Here is a 6,059-nt window from a genome sequence, read left to right on the forward strand (position 1 = left end):
CTTTAAGGTCTCTAAAAAAATTAAGCCTAGTATGGGGCATGCCAGTCATAGTAGCTATGAGTCCCGCGTCCAACTTGAACTTAACCCCATAGATTTTAAAGGATCTATTACACCAATTTTCAGAAATTTTGGAAATGGCGAGATTTACCCTACCTTTGTCATAATCCACTAGCTTCTCCATAAAGCTTGTGAGGGATCCTTTTTCCAGCTTCGCCCACACTTTTGGCATCGCTTTCCATGTTGACGTATTGTGTTGTTCCTCCCTGCTTAAATCACCTCCCATCTTCGAATTCGGATTATTAGCTCTGTTCCTCTACAAACTCAACACTTCTTTCCTATAGTTACTCAAGATTTTGAACTGGGTAACCCACAAAGTGTGCAGCGTATTATAAGAAATGGTTGGGGATTTGCCACTTTGCCAGGTAATAATTACCTTTCCATCAAGGCATAAATTATTCATATTCCCTATCATGATTATGCGGTCCTTCCCTTCCCGTATATCTGTACTTTCTAAGGAGCTCTTTAATGTTAATGTTGACATCTTCCTCGTGCCAAATCATTTGGGAATCATAATTAACACCTAGATTCTCCAGACAGTTTGCCACCATATTTTTCTCTCTAAAGGCATGTTGAATTATAATATCTTTAAAACTAGCAATAATTTCCCTAGCTTTCATGATAATATTTTCAATTGACCATGATGGCTCCGACTCCCCCTTCAAAAACTTAATAATATTAAGTGAGTCTCCCTCAAGCCATAATTTATCATAATTAAGATTTTTGGCTATAATTAAGGTGTTCAGGGCAACCGAGACTTCGACAAAATGACTTGTTTGACTCCCCAAAGGACCAGCCACTACCACTAAGCAACTTCCAGCAAAATTCCTGACAATGCCCCATATCCAGCTTTACCCAGATTCCCCTTAGAGGCCCTATCAAAGTTAGCCTTAATCCACCCCTAAGGAGGAAAACACCAAATGAGACCTTCTCTTCCCTTCTCCTTTCTACTAGTAGTAGTAGAGATGTTCTACCTATATTTGAAGTCTTCTTTAGCAGCTGGTCCAAAATCAGTACCATAGATACATTCAAATATACTCCTGTAAATTTTATCTACCACCACTTCAGGAATAGCATTTTTATCCCTAAAAGTGCTATTGTTGCATTCTTTCCAAATATTCTAGATAACATTCGAAAGAGTAAGTCTCCAAGTCTCCACAATCTTAGGATTAGAATTGGGGCAGTGCCATTGCTGCCAGGATTCCCCTAGGGAGTTCGGAAAAACCCAGCTCAAGTTCCACCTATTGAAGATGATTTTCCAGATTTCCTAACTAAAAGTACACTAATTAAGAATATGGCAGGTAGTGTCTTCTTCCCTACAACAAAGAGAACACCTGTTAGGAAAAACAAAACCTCTCTTTTGAAGGTTGCCCAGGGTTAAAACCTTGTTTTGGATGAAAATCCAAAAAAAGATATTAACCTTAGGAACTAACTTCTTGTTCCAGACTTTAGCCCAAATAGGAATTTCTTCCACAGATTCATTATGGATAGCCACAACTAAGGAAATAGAGTATTTCCCATCTGAGGTTTCCCTCCCTATCAATCTTTCATCTTTTTTGTCTCTAGGAACTTTAGCAAAGGGAGCAATTTGAAGGAACTTAAGCCCCGGACACTGCTGGCAAAAATCAATCCAATTCCCATTTCTCCAGTAGTCTCTGACCAGCTCCCCAAACCTGCTTTTGAACCAGTCTTTCCATTCATTAAGGATTGGAACTTCCTCCAGAGGTTTGTCCAAAATCCACCTATCTTCCCAAAATCTTATTCTCCTACCATCCCCAAGGTTCCAAATTCGTCTAGTAGTAGACCAACTTTTAGCTGATTGAACATCATTCCATATAGTCGAACCTTCAACAATAAAAGAATCATCTAAGAATTCTTTCTCAAAAGGTTGCATATAAAGATATTTATTTTTCTAGATAGAGTTCCATTCTCTTTCCTCCCCTTTCATTCTCCAAATTTGTTTGGCTAATAAAGCCTTATTCATGGAACTAATATTCCTTAAACCCAACCCACTTGAGGCCTTAGGAGAACAGATTTTATTCTAGGCAATAAGGGGAATTCTGTTTTTGACTTCCACCCCAACCAAAGAAACTTTTTTTGGATTCTTTCAATAGCTTTCGTCGACTTTCTGGGGATTTTGAACAAACTGAGAGCATAAATAGGTAGGTTTTGGAGAGTGGCTTTTAACAGAGTAACTTTGCCCACTTGACTAAGGATAGCCCCTTTCCAACCAGCAAATTTTGAGTTAAATCTATCCACCAGCTTATTCTAGAAAGAATCCTCAGGTTTAATACACAGAGGAAGCCCCAAATAAGAAGAGGGAAGCTCATAAATTTTACATCCAAGAATTCTTTCAATCCTTAGTTGCCTTTGAATAGGGGTGTTGATGAAGAACAAAGAACTTTTATCCCAATTAATTTTTTGACTAGAGGTAGATTGATAACAATTCAACACCTTCTTCATAGTTTTAGCTTCCAAGATAGAAGCTTCCCCCATAGTAATAGAATCATCAATAAACTGTTCATGAGAACAAGTAACATTGGATGAAGATGGTTTCAGACCCCTAAGATTGCCATCTTCCACATTTTTAAGAATAAATCTATCCAGGCATTCAGCTAAAATAGTAAACAAGACAGGGGATATGGGGTCCCCCTATCTAAGGCCTCTAGGGATTTTGAAGAAACTAGACGGGGAGCCATTGACAATAATAGTAGAAGAGGAAGTTTCCATAAGTTGAGAGCAAAGCTGAATAACTTTTTCACCAAAACCAAATGCTTTCATGATCCTTAGAAGAAACTGCCAGTTCACTCTATCAAAAGCTTTAGCCATGTCTAACTTTAGGAAGAAACCCTAATTATTAGCCACTTTCAAGGAGTGGATATTTTCATGAACAAATATGATAGAATCCAGAATCTATCTACCGGGGACAAAGCCATTCTGCTGGACGGAGATAATTCTTGGAAGAATTTCCAGCAACCTGGAAGTCAGAACCTTGGATAAAATCTTGTACATAGAGTTGCACAGACTAATGGGTCTAAACTTATTGAGAGAATTAGCACCTGGGATCTTCAAAATAAGGACAATGAAGGTAGCTCAGTTCCTTTAGGAGCCTTCTAGAGCCAAAGAATTCTTTAACACCATTGCAGAAGTCAACCTCCATGATGTGCCAAAAATATTGGAAGAAAAACATTGGAAAACTGTCTGGTCCAAGGGATTTATCTCCCTAAAAGGAAAACACCACCTTTTTGATTTCCTGATTAGAGGGAATAAGGGATAAAAAGTTATTATCATCAACAGTCAGGGTAGAAGGAATAGCTTGCAAGAGGATGTTTTGATTACTGATATCCAGGTTATCCACTTCTCCCAATAGGGTGCCGAAATACTCCATAGCTTCCTTTCTAATATCATTATCCTTCGTTAAGATCCCTTTATTACAGGATAATTTGGATATCCTGTTAGCCATCCTATGCTTAAGAGCAGTTAAGTGAAAACACCGAGTATTTTTATCACCTTCCTTCAAGAACAAGGCTCTTGATCTTTGTCTCCAAAACGTCTCTTCATTGGAAATAATGGTGTAGTATTTAGACAAAAGAACATTTTCCGCCACCCTAAGTTCTTCAGACAACCCAAACTCTTGGATTCTATCCTGAACATCTTTAATTTTAGTTTTAATTTGAATTTTACTCTTGAAAATATCCCCAAAAATCTCTTTGTTCTAGATTTTGATTTTAGCCTTTAAAATATTGAGCTTTTTAGCTATTCTAAAGAGAGTCGTACCCTCAACCTCAGAATTCCACCAATCAGCAACAGAAGCTTCCAAAGAGGGGTGGGATAACCACACTTTTTCAAATCTAAAAGGGAAGTTTCTCTTAGCCGAAAAAGAGTTTGCAGTGAAAGAGATAGGATAATGGTCTAACCCAACTTTGATAATAGAAGCAAGGGAGTAGCTATACTTGGTTAACCACTCAGGAGAAATTAAAGTTCTATCTAACTTTACTTGGATCAGGTCAGCTCCGGTTCTTCTATTAGTCAAGGTGTAGTTAATGCCTTGAAGATCGACATCCATAAGAGTTTGATTATTGATGAACTCCATAAGGTCTTGTTTCCCATCAAGATGCAAGGGGAGACCTCCCATCTTCTCTTCCTCTTTTAGCAGAGTATTGAAATCTCCCATTATAATCCAGCTTTGATCAGCAAACTTAAGTTTATCATTGGCAAGGCTTCTCCAATATTTAACTCTCTCGGTTTTGGTGTTAGGCACGTAGACATTAGTTAACATCCAAACAAAGTTATCCTTAATATGCTCAAACTGCACTAAGTTCCTATTAAAAGCAGAGATAATTTCCTTACCTTTGATGGTTTTTTGGTTCCAAAAAATTGCAATTCCTCCAGAAGCTCCCTCCAAGCTAGATCCTATGACACCATTATTCTTAAAAATTCTAATCTTTTCCACTTTTTCCTTAGACATCTTGGTTTTCTGAATGAGGACCATATCCAGTTTATGATCTCTTATGATGTTTCGTAACACATCCTGCTTATGAGGGGCATTCAACCCTCTGATATTCCAGGATATTATCTTCACACTTTAACTAGAGATAGGGCTAACTCGATGGAACACTGTGTTCCATTAGCACGGTTCTTCTAGCTTTCCTATTCCCTTTGATGTTTTAGAGATGGCCTTCCCTTCTTTTTGTTTTGGCTTCCAACATTTGCCTTTTTCTTATTCCTGCTTCTAGTTGAGATCCCTCCATTGAGTTCCTCCTTATTCATTTTTCCTTCTTTCGAACTGAGAATCTAAAGATTCCCTTCCAGGATATCCATAACCATACTATGTGATGGGGTTTTACATAGAGGAGGCTTTGGGCTTCCATTAGTTAAAAGCAATAGGGGTTCAATATTAGAAGAGTTAAACTCTTGAGCTTCATAAAAATTTTCCTCGATTGATTTTGAGAAAGAAGAAATAGGTACAACTTCATTGGGACTTGCCTCTTCCTTCTCCTGACTGACGGATCCAACCTCCTGGTCCTTTGGGTTATTTTTGTTGTTCAACTTTGTACCTTGCTCCCCTTCTTTAGAACTCTCTGTTTGGATATTAGAGCAGACACAATCTTGTTTTTCATTATTACTGTTCTCAGCCTTCTTGACTTCATTTACTAGTTCCGTTACATCCTTATTTTGATCACACTCAGCTGCTGAGTCTCCTTTTTTATCAGTAATTTGCCAAACCTACTTATACTTGACATTTCTATCAGTCTTGCTTTCCTTACTCTTCTTAAGCGGACATGATTTTACCCAATGCTCTTATTTCTTGCAATGGAAATAGGCAAATGGAAGAGATTCATATTCAATAGCTTGGGTCCATTTTCCTAGTTTAGAAATGATATCTGTAGATTGGGGCATATCAGTCATTTGATTAACATTTATACAGATGCGAGAAAATACCAACCTTGATTTAGCCGCCATCATCGGATCAATTGAAAGTAGTTCTCCAAAAGAGTTCGTAATACCCTTAAAGACTTCCTCATTGGAAAATTCCAGCGGGAGACCCAGGAGGTGTGTCCAGACTGGTGCAGAAGCAAAGAAGGAATCATCAAGGGTGAGGTTCGGGACCCATTTCTGGAGAGCCAATGTTGACTTGCCAAACATCCATGGGCCTTCACATAGAGCCTTACTCATGTCTTCTTCAGAGTTAAAAGCAAAGGAAAAAAACCCCCTAGGCAGCACTGCCACATCCACTTGACCTTTTAAAATCCATTTCCTCCTTATGAAATTCCTAACAACATCAATGTTAGGCCTAAAGCCAGAAAATCATCCCACTAAAGTCATGGTTAAACTTGCTATAGTAAGATCTGCCAGTTTATCTGGTATAGAAATAGCAATCAGCCCTGAAACTGGATCTGAGATATTTGTAACTTTCGGGAGCCCTGATTTAGCCAGCGGCTTCACTCCAAAGAGCAAAGACCATTTTTTACCTTTACCTCTGTCATGTGGGTCCCCAATTT

This window comes from Cryptomeria japonica, chromosome 1 (genome assembly GCF_030272615.1).
Source record: "Cryptomeria japonica chromosome 1, Sugi_1.0, whole genome shotgun sequence".
NCBI classification, from domain to species: domain Eukaryota; kingdom Viridiplantae; phylum Streptophyta; class Pinopsida; order Cupressales; family Cupressaceae; genus Cryptomeria; species Cryptomeria japonica.